Here is a 15,435-nt window from a genome sequence, read left to right as displayed (position 1 = left end):
AATTTGCATTAACCTCATTAATATAAAGTCTTCTAGTCAAACACTTTTCTTATAGACAATGAATATTTATTAACTGTAAGGTAAGTGTTGTTTATCCCTTCTTCTGTGTGCTTTAATAGATTTTGAGTAATCTGTTAAATTGCTGATAATATATATCAAGTCATAATACCATGTGTCATATACTGTAAAAGGCTCACGTAACAATGCAGATTTTATGTAACAAGATCTTTGACCATGTATTAGGTACTATAAAAGGCTCACGAGATAGTGTAGATACTATGTATCAAGTTCCCTTGCCATCTATTGGGTATTATGAAAGGATCTTGTGACAATGGATGAACATATGCACATAGACAAAAACAAAAGGCAGCACTCACTCCATCAAAGGGTGCAATAAACAGACATATTCCTCTCTCTTCCCCTCTCTCCCTCCCTTTTTCTTTCTTTCTCTACCTCCTTCTTACACTATCTATCTATCTATCTATCTATCTATCTATCTATCTATCTATATATATATATATATATATATATACTTATCCTTGATAATGTAAGGCAAGCCATATGAAAATGTTAAAACCGGTGTATAATCCACCGATCATTTGCAGACATATACAAGAGCTTTAATGTTGAGGTCTTTCACAATTTAGAGGGATATGGTGAACATTACCAGCAGACGCACGAAAGACAGACGTTTAGAGTGGCATGACGATATAATAAATGATATTTGTTCAAAAGTCATGAGATTTGGATATAGTACTTGACATTTGTTCAAAAGGCATGACATTTAAAAGTAGCTTCATTTTCTCTTGACTGCATGATATATGTATATATTGTTATTTTATTACTGATTCATATAACTGGTTAATCATACGGAAAACAATACTTATATGAAACAAAGAAATCTATTTTTGTCCCACGGCACATGAACAAAACAATTTCCGTTCAACATATGTTCATAACTGTCATCTACGTACAATCAGTAAATCTGAGGGATTACCATCACTGCACGTACTATGCATCAGTGAGAAGAATTTCGTCTGAGGACGGTATTATCACAGTTGTGTTAAGGTACGTAATGTAACGAATATATAATACACAGTTCATTATGGTGAAGAGACAAAAGCTGACTCACTTTAGAAACGATGTTTGATTTGTTTTCATACTGAGTTATAATTATATAATTCAATGTTAGGGCTTATATTCATATTTTATCTTAAAGTATTTGAGTGGGCTTTATATGGTTACCAACCCTCGCACCCACCACAATTTCCCATGTAAATTATGAACGTTTACAAAAGACTAACATACTCTCCACCCCCACTCGAAAAGAAAACAAGCAAACACATGATTGGACTGTCATTAGCCGTCGTATGCGAGATCACTGTGTCGATATTTGCCAACGCTCTCTCTCTCTCTCTCTCTCTCTCTCTCTTTGATTTGACTAGATTGACAGTTTTCTTTACCTTGACCTGAAGCTATAAATCTAGTGAATCAAGACATCGGGAAAACGTTTTAACTGTATGTCAACGGTGCTGAAAAATAATAAAAATGATAATGTTAGGACCAATAAACTACCCAACAAATTACAGACACAGGTGAAGTGATTTTTACAAATAATTGGATGTTGAATACAGGACAATAATTAGTATAGAAGTTTACATTCGTCAGTGCAGTAATGTACTTATATCATGAGCTTCTTGGCGGAGGTTTTTCCACACGAGTGCAATTAAAAAGAGAAAGTTCCAGAAATTTAAAATTCTGTTCTCAAAGTCCCTGAAATGTCTGGATCACTCATAATTTTTGTTAATACATGAATTACATAAATACCATTCAGTCCCTTGAAGACTCAAATTCTGCCGAAACAGTGCAAATCTTGAGACCATGGACTACTCATTAATTCCTTTTTGGTGCATTGAATTTAGCTGAAAATACGTTCCAGAAATTAGGCAAAAGATGATGAATAGCAAAAAGCTTTTCATATTGTTTTAGATTCGACAGATAGATAATATTTCATAAGTGTAACAAAACACAATAACTATCAAAGTTAATGTTTTTTTGTTTACGATTTTGAGAGGGAATAAATGTCAAAATTAGTTGTCATACAAGATAACATACAAGAGAATATAAATGTTGATTTGTCCATTTCAAACATAAAACGGATATTTCAGCAATGCTTTGCAAGATTCAGATTTCAGCTTACATTAAATGATGATAACTAGGTAGACAAACATCATCAATTCTAACATCAGTTAAAACGATTCAGTTTGACAAAGGAATAAATTGCCTATTTGATGTGGAAAGATTTATAAATTTGTATACATCTTAACTGAGAGAATCACACAAGAGCGCGTAAATCTAACAAGATAAATCATCAATAATTCGGCAAACAACAGCAACAAAATTAACGGAAAGGAACGTTCTATTTATAACAGCATATGGTGACCCAACATAAGGTGTAGTATATTTTTTATATTAACTCTTAAGAATCTCACAGTTGTAAAAAAAGGAACATTCAAAATTTCGAAGGATTGAAGAAACATTAAATATTCGAGTTGCAGACAGAGGTCATGCTGATTTGCTGAGTAGGCCTAAAGACACTTTATGAATCGCAACGTCCTCTCTTGATGTTTTGATATTGCTCTAAATGGCTGTAAAGAAACTGTATTTATGCCATCTGCTGTGAGCCTAAACGTACAGTTGCGCACACATATATCGATCACTTTTGAAAGACATTAAAAGGGGAAAAATAAAATGAGTTGAAGGAATGGTCAACTGATTAATCCCCTACTAATTACATAAAAAAGTAAGAAAAGGTTTCCATACAGAAGAGACTAAGTTAGTCATGTGGATCGGTAGTACCAGGCAGACATTGTTCACATGTAGGCATAAAAAAGACAATGATGGAAGTAACGATGTCTTAACATTGACACGTTTTCTCTAAATACACCCACTTTGGCTGAGATAGTAAAAATATCTAAGTAAGATGAGATATATTACGTCTTCATGGATGTCTTTAAATAGAGCTGAAGGCCTGACGAGTTTTACAACAAAATCATTAAAGCCTATATATATAAACATTAACTACTTTTTTACACATTCAGAAAACATAATATGTTGTGGAAAGATTTAACACAACTCTGAGAGTTATAACGAGGAGGTATTTCTCTCAAACTGAAAGGAAAAGATGGTCGACATTTTGCCTATAGGTAGTTAAGGGATACAATTACAGTGATCTCTCTCAAGTACAGATTACTCCATTTAAAGCGACTAAGAATGAGAACAAAAATCCAAAATTTGGATAAGCCTATTTTATAGCTGATACATTTGGAACTCTTTAATTCAAAATTAAGGCAATATTTCCTAAGGTTACAAGTGAAATATTTGAAATCAATATTTTTGGATGGTACGCTAATTTACAAACCGGTAGACATAAAGGAATAGGATATATAGAGCATATTTACAAAGTACGATTATTTTTCACTGACACAGAAGATGACACTCACAAAGTTGAATTTTTCGTGACCATAAACGGACAGCAAAAGTATTTGAAACGAAAAGGATGTGATGAATCATTAATAACAATAGAAATCAGCAGAAACCAAGGTTCCATTAAAATAAATGATGTGTCACTGGTGCATATGTTCTAAAGATTCCATTAAAATACATGATGTGTAACTGGTGCATATGTTCTAAAGGTTCCATTAAAATACATGATGTGTCACTGGTGCATATGTTCTAAAGGTTCCATTAAAATACATGATGTGTCACTGGTGCATATGTTCTAAAGGTTCCATTAAAATACATGATGTTTCACTGGTGCATATGTTCTAAAGGTTCCATTAAAATAAATGATGTGTCACTGGTGCATATGTTCTAAAGGTTCCATTAAAATAAATGATGTGTCACTGGTGCATATGTTCTAATGAAGTGACAGCAAAATAAAAAGCCTTTAAGGTCTAGAAAGACAACTAGTTTCTAAAATGTGAGAGATGCTAAAATCAAGAGCGCATTAGGAAAGAGAGACACAGATACCATGAAACCAGAGGTAAAAGTAAAAGCAAATGGAAAGTGAATCCAAAATTGTTACAGCTGAATGATGCATTCATACAAATGACGAACGTGCCCAGGAGACTGCAATATAAATAATGACCTCGCTAGGTTACAAAGGACGTCACGGAAGAAAATAAAATATTTAATATTGAGAAAGGTGAATTTAATTTTCACTATATTCCAAATGATTAAAAGCATATGCAATGTAAAAGACCAAAGTATATTAATAAAGGTTAATAACAATCATTTATACAATGACAAATTCACATGACATTAAAGCTTCTTGAAATTTCACTCAATGACGGTATAGCACAGCTCCGTACAAACTCCCCAAAAACCTATGCATTTTTATGAAAAATTACTATATAAAATTTGAATGCATCAATAAAACAGTTAATAAGGAAGAAGTGCAATAAATTAACAAAATCAGTTCATATGAACAACAATTGTACACTAGCTGTTGAAGTAAACAAACAGTACATGATCTACTGCATGAAGATGTATAAATGATTCACAGAGCTTTTTATTGGACCTCTGGTAGTAAATACAATCAAACTACTGTCATTAATGGTACAAGCAGCATATGATAAAAATGGAATATGGAAACGTGATGTGTATATATCGTATTCGCGAATGCATTGAGACTTATGTATATCTACGTTATAAATATCCGTGTCAAATAAGCAAGCAGCAGAGGAGGCGAACCCACCTATTTTTCGAGCAAATTGTTTTACCCAGGTCCTTTACGAGGGTAAGAAAACACGGCAAATAACGCGTAACCGATGCCTCTAACTAGCTGACAGTTGCTTCGGTTGTCTAACCAAAGAGTATCGCCGTTGATATTGCCTGTAGATTACTGCATTTTTTGTCGTTTTTGTTTTTTAAAAGTACACTGTGCGTTTACTTTCGTGACGCTTATTTGTGACTGCGCCTCCTCTTCTGTTTTATCCAAAAATGTTGTCAAGGCTGATTCGATACCTTGTTCTGTGATCATGTAAATTTATTGTTATGAATCTGTGTGGTGTTAACTGCGTCTTACTAAATACATTTTTAAAAAGATTATGATCCATGTCCACCCTACACCAAGTCTGGTGAATATTTCGCAACGTATGTGTATCAACTCCGTTAAATACAGCTAAAATATTACAGTTGTCTCGGATCACTTTAGGTATTTGTGTATACCGCTGAGTAACGTAAATTACATCTGTGTTATTATGCCTGCCTCTGGAAAATATTCTAGCTGGATTTGACTGTTTATCCAGCATTACGTCATCGTATACAACTAAATTGTTAATAAATCCATCAAGGTCATCTACGGATAGGGATTCATCAATATCGGTGGTAAATTCAATAACATTATTGCCGTCCTCGTCCATCAACTTTGCGTTTTCTTTTAAATCTGTAAGCACATCGTAGCATCTCTGATCATCAACTGACGGAGCTAATAATTACAACTTATCCCACTTGAGCCATCTCATTATTAAATTAAGCAGCAATTGTGGTTTACCAGACCCAGATGGACCTATGATAATTGCTCTGATAGAATTTGGTAACGCTGGATTTTGTTTGACTGTTTCTCGTTTTCGCTGAGAAATCGATGACATCCATGTTATACAAATATAATAAATAATATAGATCTATATTGTGTAAAATCTAGCGCATTCACTCCTACAGATACAGTGAGAACAATCATGACAAAAAATAAAATGCGTGCACTTACAGGCAAGTGTGTGAAATGTGATACAAAAAAATTTAAATTTGTCCCCCTGACAAAAAATAAATTGGTGGTGATATCGCTACGTCGTTAGGAACATTGCAAGGAACTCCTTGGGCTAAATACCCAAGAGAAAAACATCTTCCGGGATATAGTTATTGTGGTCCTGGAACCAGACATGTCATTCGACTTGATAACCAAGATCAGCCAAGACCTGGAGAGTATCCCATACATTATATTGATGGAGCATGTCACCCCCATGACGTAGCTTATAAAAATAAAAATGTACAACAACGACATATTGCGGATGCTAAATTAATTCATGCGTTTAATTCTGTTAAAAAAATAAACAACCTCCAAGCAAAGCTTGGGAGAACCATTAGCTTACTGGTTAGCAAGATCCGGTAAACTAGCATTAGGGGCTGATAATTAATCATCCGATTATTAAAATAATGGAATCAATTTATTACAGTCCAAGAGGATATTGGCAGGGCAAATCTGCAATTGATAAACTCGCCAGCGCTGCAAATGTTATCACGACAGGCAATATGGAAAATTGTATCTGCCACCGCCTAGAAGAATCGAGTACGTACATTTTGATGCCAGCGTTCCAAATGAAGTTCATCAGGTGGATATATTACTTTTACCGCATGATACTATCAAAATTGGAAGACGTCGATCAACGTACAAATACACGTTAACTGTTGTTGACGTTGCAAGTAGATACAAGGAAGCAGAACCATTATCTACTAAAACAGCAACTGAAGTAGCTTTTGCGTTTGAGCGAACTTATCAACGAGGATCTGGATCACAAGGCGGTCTGCAATGGCCACAGCTGCTACAGGTTGATCCTGGCAAAGAATTTCAGGGTACAGTATCGTGGTTGATGAAGCAACATAACGCCAATATACGACGATGACATACGGCAATTAATCATGACCAGGCAATTTTTGAGCTATTTAATCGAACACTTGCTGAGCGGTTATTTGGATATCAATACGCGAAGGAAATAATTCAAACCGACGATATATCTCGTGATTGGGTTGCAAGATTACCAAGTGTGATAGCTGCATTAAATAATGAGATTACACGAACAATTGCCATGAAACCTATCAGCGTGATCATAAAAAAAACATATACCAGTACAACGACGCGATTTTTCAAAACAACCAGTGCTAGGTAATGTTACTGTAAGATAGTTGTATGAGCCTGGGTAACTTGAAGGTGGTAAATAAAAGTAACTGATCCTATATAGAGTATCACAACGCATAACATATCTAGCGCAGTTACATCTACGGGTAGACCTGCAATCTACATATTAGATTCAACTGCTCCTCAACGAGGATTTGTACTCGAGCAAATTACAAGTAATTCCTGAAGACACACACTTACCACCGCGATCACTTTTGTAAGGTGCCAGTCCCCCTACTTCGATTACACTCAAGACAGGTTAGCATCACATTTTTGAAGTGTATGACCAAGACTACTATCTTTTTTATCTATGGTAAATTGTCTTGGTTGCACTGAAGGGTACTGCCACAACATCAAAATGTTACATCTTGCACAGCAATTACTTTGTTGCTGTTTTAGCGTCATTATAAATTCAGTATCAAGATTAAATTCACGTTTATTTTTTGTCAAGTTGTTTTATAACCAACTAATTTTTTTCTTACTATATCATCGCTTCGAAGGAGACATTCGTTACTGGTGCCTTCAACGATCCAAACACGCGTGTCGGAAACCTTGTGATTTGTGGATCGTTATTACGTATCCTAGCGTCCACGGAGATTTGATTATTTTCAGCGCATCCTCAACAACACTGACGTCAACTAAAACAGTATCATTTAATACAAAATTCTGCTTTCTTGACTCCGTCCCTGACTCTGTCTAGGGTCCCGGAATATCAACGTCGATATTTTGCCGGCGCCTATCAGCCGGTCGATAACACAATGGTACCGGTAAATCTGACTATTTTTCCCTGTGTTTTTGAAACAATTGTTGCTGTAGCCATCGCGAACTATCTTTCTACTTGCCACTATTAAGTCCCTTGGTTTCCACTTATTCCAAAATTTATTTATGGAAGTTTCCAGTATCACCTCGCGTAATATTTCACATTGAAATTCATTCGACTGTAATCTGGTTAATTTCTTAAGTGCTTTTAACTTTGAATCAAGCGATCTGTGGTCTTCGTCTTCTTCCTCATAATAATCCACAAAATTCTGTAACCATTCGTGCGTAGACAATCCAACAAACGGCGGAGGTTGACCATGATCATAGCAGATTATTACTGCGGTATTCTTTAACAATAACCAATCAAGAAACATTTTAGTGCTTCGAGCGACACAGTGTATATCTCATCTCAAACGATAATCTTTCAAATATATTTTTCACCCATCCGTTCTTGGGTCCATGCTTCTCCTTTCCATCGAAACAAAATATCATACGTGCACGAATTTACGCATTTCTCTTGCCAGTCTATGTGTCGGTGTTAGCACAACCAAATTTCCCGGGGGTACTTAAAGCTGAAATAACTCAATAACTGGTGTTGTTGTACCACAGCCCCCAGGTCCGTTTAGATAAACTACTTTATGTCTGGATACCGGATCGTACACAGATGGTGCCCTCGACATCTGTTGGGGCCATAAAGACATTTTACGATAAGTATCCTTAGTGGGAACGTCAGCGGATTCGGTGTAACAGTGCAGTGTTTCTTGTTTTTTCTCCACTCGCCCTATTCACAGTCACCCTTACCTAGCAAGGTCGTTGCAAATTTAGTCAGCAATCCTAAATATTGTTGTTTGATATAAAATGAATCTGTTGTAATTCTGACCGCGGTGTCAGGAAATCTATTCACCATCGATAACAGATTTATCGAAACATACTCGAGCATTGAAGATCTTAAATTAATAAAATGCAGTGGCTGGCCATCAGCATAACTTACAATTGTACCAAGTTTGTTTCCATCTGACAAAAAGCTATTTCTTGGCTTATAAACGTATTTGTGCTTATTGTATCAGCAATTATAAAATCTAACTCACCATCATCCATGATTAATCTTGCGCAGTGTCGTTTATGATCACATGATCCACCTTGAGTGATTTTACCGATTATTTTTCTGCCAAGATCTTTCGTGATTCTATCCTCGCTCTCATTTTTGGCCTTAAATACATTATTAAAAACCTGGTTAATCTTGTTTTCGCTGTTGTTGATACGATCGAAATTAGTGTTCCGTCAGTTCCCCGTTCTGCAGCTGTGTATTTTAATATTCACCCGTCGTCAGTAAAACACACCGCCGATGGATTGATCGATTTGACATACTCGCGCAAACACTCTTCATGGATATCGTTTGCATATGCTTAAAGATTTCAAACAATTAGACAAATCACATTAGTATATGAACAGAGAAAACGTCGATAGTGTAAAAAATATTATTGAGTCACTGCGAACTCGGAGGTTGATAAAACCAACACCTTCTAAAAGAGGACAAAAACACCATACGAAATACTTGACCCTGAGTTTATTGAGAACGAGTACGACAGTGTTGAGCGAGCCCAAAATTATAATAAACGAACCTACCCATTTGAATATCGCATAATGAAAACATTGAAGACGCAATGAATGAATCGCTTGTTTATATCCAAAGAAGACTTTAAAGAATTTGTACCACCTTAGAGTGATTAAGAGGAGTTTAGCGCAAATAGAAAAATATTTGAAGAAGAACAGAAAAGAGGAAATGCGCAAAAGATTTATCGAAAATTCTCGGTGACACCGCGGACGAGTACGACGATGGGGGCCCCGAGTGGCCGAGTGGCCTAAAGCGCTTACCGTTCCTGATCACTGCCATCTCACCTCTGTCTGCGTGGGTTCGAGTCCAAGGCTCGGCTAGCGTGGGTACGTGGGAAATCCTGCCAGTAGCTTTTCGTGGGTCGGTGGTTCTACCCTGGGTTTTCCAGCGTTCTTCCTTCACCAGTTATACTGGCCGCCATGTATAGCCTATCTTGTGCTGAAAAATGGCGTTTAACCCTAGAACAACAACAAGTACGGCGATGATGGTAATAAAGGCAATTAATTTTCATTCTGATTTCTGTCAGGTGGCTCGTCTGGCCTAAATGATCAGCGAGATTTTTACGAAACTGATCCATTGTGTAAGTCATGGCTGCTGAGCCCGTGTTTTCAAAAAAAAATTTAAGCTCAAGTACCTCTGCTGCGAGCATATCGCGCGCCTTGCACAACTGTTCACTTTTCACACTCAAGCTTGAGCGCGTTAATCTTTTCCTGAGCTAATTTAATATCGCCAACAAGAGTATCCCTAAGCTTGATGAGGTTTAGATCTGACTCTGCTAGGGGCCAGCGGGCTATTCCAGTGACTCCTGCGGGACACTCCTTTTTTCACTCGCCTTTTCCCAAATTTTATACAAATGATTTAAGCCGATGTGATATTGTTTCGCGATTTCTGGCGGTGATACACACCCGCGTAATTCTACGATGTAATTTGCTTGTTCGTCGGACAAGTATGTTGTAACATTAAGCATATATTTCGTGGAAAATGGTAGTGGAAATTAAAAACAAAGATAAAAGTAACAACAAATAAACATGGATATAAAAGTAATAATAGCGGTAAAAATAGGAAACAAAAATTAAAGATGGCATTAAAAATGGAATAAAAATAATAGTGGAAAACAAAAATAAAAATGGCAGTAAAAATGGAAACGTTGACAAAAGGGAAAGAAAAAAAAATGGTAATCTACTAACTTTGTTAGGATGTTAAAATCGTTAAGATTTCACATGCAAGTTTTTACTTAAGGTTTCCCTGGTGTATCGAGTAAGTGGCAATCTGAACAGTTAGTTTAAAGTGTATTCGTGATAATAGCCGATTATGACAGCGCAGATAGAGAAGATTAATTGGATCCTGTGCGATTAAATACCCAGGTGGTACATGCGGTGTAAACGTATAAAGACTATAACCCTGTTGAGCTTGACTTGACTCTGCCCTTGATGAAGTCAAGACTGCCTGGTAACTGCCGTCAATTGCATCAGATGCAAGATTAACTGCAATCATTAATCTTATATTAACAATTTTTGGCGAGATATGACGACCTTCTCCGTGTTGCCCATTGTTGTGTCGGAGAATATTATCCCGAATGATTTCGCCGGGTGGATTTATTTTTCTCAACTCTTCAAGTGCGAATGAATAAAATCTAGTGATCATAACTACAAGCGTTTCATGCATACTAGCGACATAAAGTCCGGTAAAAATAAAACCAGGAAAATCCGCTTATGTTATCGAGTATGTGTTATAAAAAAGTTGTTTTGCTTCTCATTTTGTGAGTTTGACACTGATAATTTAGCGCTTTTGTGAACAAGTTCAGCGTCAAATAAAATTTGATTATTTGTTTCTACTTGTTTAATTTTTTAATTTTTATTTAAATTTATCTTCAGCTGTCATGAATTCAGTAATAGAACGATAAAGTTCTACTATGGATTTTTTTATGCTCCACATCGATATGATCAATTTTTTCTCGATATTCAAATATATAATCATCGTCTTTATGATAATTCCATGCTATGCAATTTCCATAAACACTTGTATAAGTGAGCTCACCACCATCTGGATATTTTTGGGCCGCTATAAAAAACCAGTACTGGTCATACCTCATGGGATAACCATGATACGAGCAATTTGCCGATTGAAAATCAGCCAACTTAGGTTCTGGTATCAGCGCGGCCACCGGTGGAGTTACTTCAGGCCATCCTAACACAGACCTGATCGAACTCGAGTAACTATCAACGGTGTAACCCGGCGAATTTATTTCTATCGCGGCCGATAATATCGGTTCGTGGACTGTTGTAGCTATTTTAGATTCCCGCCAAGTCCTAGACTTAAACCTACTCTGAATAACATCATTAATCGGCTCGATCTGATAACATCCGGTTGGTATTCCTACAACTTGCCAGTCGGGCGTCACATCGTTTTTATTTTTGTATGCAAACACTAATGAGTTATTTGAGCTTAGTCCGCCAAATTGTCTCGACCTGATATTGGACCAACTGGAATACACACGTAGTTGCGCCAGTGCAATTTCTTTTACTAGAATCGCGGTCGGAAAAACAACACTTAAACTCGGGGCTGGTTCAGCCTACTGATACCATTGTGGTTTTCAACGGAGCTATATTCACTGATATCTGTTGAAGTAATTCCGTCATTGTTCTGTTTTTCTTGGTCTAATTTACTAACAAGGTCACTGTGTATTTTAACCATCGCGTCAAATTCAGAATCTGATATTGCGCGATCGTTAAGACTTGATGATATCATCGACGATAATTTAGAATACGCAGACGCCGCTGCATTTCTTTTAACCAGATAGTTATTTAATTTTGCACTCGTGCACGCGGATATCTTTTTCGCAATAATGTTAAAGACACCGGCAATTGTCGTAGACGCTGATACGAGATTGTAGCATCAGCGGTGTTACCACAGTTGCTGATAACGAAGACACGCCCACAGCACCAACATACGCTGATACCGAATAATCTACAACGTCAATTACTTGCATTCGTCTACGAATTATTTTTACCTTGCTAGTATAAATGTCCACGATAACCTTTAGCTCCGTCTGCCATTCACGAACTTGATTGTATTTAAATGTCTGCACATCCATGTTATTCTACCTGCTAGTTTGGCGTTAAATCGACTACAAATTCTATATACAATGTAAGTGACGCCGTTATTAGGCTGGAATCGACAGGCGCTATTGTGCATAATTCACTGTTACCACTGACTATTATTGCACTACCCACCCACCACCCAGCGGAGACGCATTCGACTGAGTTTAAATTACACAGCTGAAAACACTGTAAATCTGTAAATACCCTTAACCGTTGCAGTATACCTGATAATGTTGTTAGTGCGTGTCCATTTGATAAAACCCCACTGTACCGAGTATACAGTATTAATATTTTGCCTGTGAGGTTTCTTAATTTTGTCAAGCCGCTCGGCAATAGTGGGAATTTCACTTATGATGTCGTTGATATTTTTTGTTTCTTTGTGTTGACGTCGCTGGTGATCTCACTAAGTGTCACAGGCACCGCATAATGAGTTCCAAAGAAATCTTCTGCGGTTGTATTAAGTCGCTGCAAAATTACGACGGTAATATTAAACGCGACAACATGCACATCATACTCGGCCCGCAGTGTTGATAAGTTGGCGTCTACGGAATTATAGCCAGCATCTACGTATTTTTTTTTGTTGTTGTTGCATCCTCATCAGATGTTAGATCCCTCAGCACAACTATGTTATTGCCATTCATGCTGAGTTCACCTGTCATTGTATCACCGTATTTTCACAGTCGGCCGGCAATTTCATTTCTAATAGTTGCAAATGATACACTTGAGTCTCTGAATTTACAGTCGCTGGAAAACACAGGAATATTATCCGTGACAGCACCAAGAACTCGTCTATATCATTCCATCTGATGTTACTCGTTTTTAAAACGCCCTATTTATCCTGAAAAACAACAACCTCATCGGAGTCGTCTCCAGATAAGTTCATAATGAAAGCGAGTTCATCTTTAGTCGCATAATTTGCTGTAACGTCCACTTGTATAATTACGTACGACTTGGGAAGTGCCACTGATGGATTTGCCGATATAGCATCAAACACAGCAATTACTTCACGGAGCATTTGGCGGATCGGAAAGTGTTTGTGTGGGCAGCGTTGAATACCAGGTCAAAACCTTGTTTTTAACCTTGTACTTAAAGTTAAGTGGCTTCACATATTCGATAAATTCCTGAGGCGGTACTAACCCATAAAATCAAAATAAATAATACCACGCGGATCAATCGAGTATGGAATCAAATGAATACTCACACCTGTGCAGTTGTCAAGATTAATAATACCCGTCTCAACCGGGTTTGGCCCCGCTGGCAACCGATCGCGCAAAACAGCGCCTCTAAAAGTTTTGATAATTTGTCAAGCAGCACAAGTAAATCAAAATTTTTACATTGGCGAAGAAGTATTGTCTAACACGGGTGTTAACGCCCGCGTTAAGTACGCAGGGTTCATAGAAGTCTTAGACCTTTTCCTTTTGTCGAAGTTCACGGAAGTCTGAAACCCTTTCCCGTCGCGTTTTTTAATGCCATCTTAGCGGATGGAGCTTCAGCGGCTATCAATGCTGGTATCGCCGCGAGAAGTGGAAATATTACACCTGATTTAGTTATGTCTGAAATGGCACCTGCAGAAAGAGTAATTCGTATTCTAGTCTTGGCTTGTTTAGCGCTGTTAAATTTTTTGAGTTGACTTTCTGTTAATAACAATATATGACCACCATTTGTCCCTGACCCTGTTAGGGCATTGTAGTTCCGGTTTTCTACAACGACGCGGTTTGTAGTTTTTTAATTTGACCAGGAGTCAGATTGACATTAACATGATGATACGACATTATAGTGAGCGATTTAATAACTCTCATTCGTCCACCGACGCCTTCAAGCAACATTGCTTTGTCGCTGAGTATAACAGCTATCACTCTATAACCACCTCCGGCTAGTCGAGCTACACGTGCTCGGAAGTGTATATCAACGACTAGTTGCTTGAATAAATCTAAATGCTCCAGCCAAGAGTAATAGATCGGATACAGCATTGTAAAATCCGGCTGAGAAATCTGCAAACCATTATCAACATTTTGATCACGTCCCATAAATGTCATCAACCGATGATATGCACGTGCTACATGATTGTGTTCAAAATTTAGCAACACTTCCTCAGAAGGTTCCTGATGTTCGTTTATCCTTAAAGCAGCTTCAGAAACTCCAAGTACGTCAAATACCATTGGATTTCTTCCCTGTGAATCTACTCTAGTATTTTCCTGAAGCGCGTTGAATATATGTCATGGTTCCAACACTCCATGCTGCGATGCTGTTTGCCATCTAAATATCTCAGCTGCATTACCCTGAATGCTGTGTGTGGTCATTGTCAACCATGATAACAATGATTTGCCACCTGAGTCCATAAAAGACAACAATCGCTGTTCTTCAGCAATCGATGGTGTCATTACTGACATCCACAATGAAAGTTTTGTTAGTATTACTTTATGAGCATCAACCGTGTTGGGTCTCCAGATTGCATCATTGTCAGTGGCTTTTTTAACAGGTACCACGGTGTGTTTAGCGCTTAATATAACCTTTCTATCATTTCTGCAAAATTCAAAAATATGAGACAGTGAAATTGCGCATGAAAATTCTTCATCCCTGCCTATTATTCCTCGGCGTTCGGCAAATTCTAAGTTGAAATTTTCATTCATTGATGCAACTTCAGTTTCAGCTGCGTCCATTGTACGTTTCTGTTTTCTGGATGATCGATTGTATCTTTTGCAAACATCATTGTTGGACCGGCCGATCTCGTATAATCATCGCTGTATCGTGCGAGACCAAGTATCGTCGTTGCAACGTTCGACGTTTTCAAGACACGATTCAATATTCTTTCCGTCAATCATATATATAGCGCTGCTAAATAATGCCATGACACCATTGTTAACAAACCCAACTCGATCAACAATCTCGTATGCTGTATCGTTTGCCTTTAAAAGTCTACCTTCGACTTTGATAAATACCTCAGCGGGTAAGAAATATCTACTTGTATCCTAAGCTTGTAATTCGATTCTTCCATGTGCGTTAGG

General features: G+C 37.3%; 1 protein-coding gene across 1 annotated transcript in view; it reads left to right on the top strand.

The window, feature by feature from the left end:
* The first annotated feature begins 985 nt into the window (after positions 1-985).
* Positions 986-15,435, top strand: part of LOC149786340 (uncharacterized) — a 34,484-nt gene continuing 20,034 nt past the window's right edge. The window contains exon 1 of the mRNA XM_089976754.1: positions 986-1,068. The gene's annotated coding sequence lies outside the window, so the exon portion shown is untranslated. The remainder of the gene's footprint in view (positions 1,069-15,435) is intronic.

This window comes from Sinohyriopsis cumingii, chromosome 12 (genome assembly GCF_028554795.1).
Source record: "Sinohyriopsis cumingii isolate HCF-2022 chromosome 12, ASM2855479v2, whole genome shotgun sequence".
Taxonomy (NCBI): domain Eukaryota; kingdom Metazoa; phylum Mollusca; class Bivalvia; order Unionida; family Unionidae; genus Sinohyriopsis; species Sinohyriopsis cumingii.
This window is presented reverse-complemented; position numbering and strand designations above follow the sequence as displayed.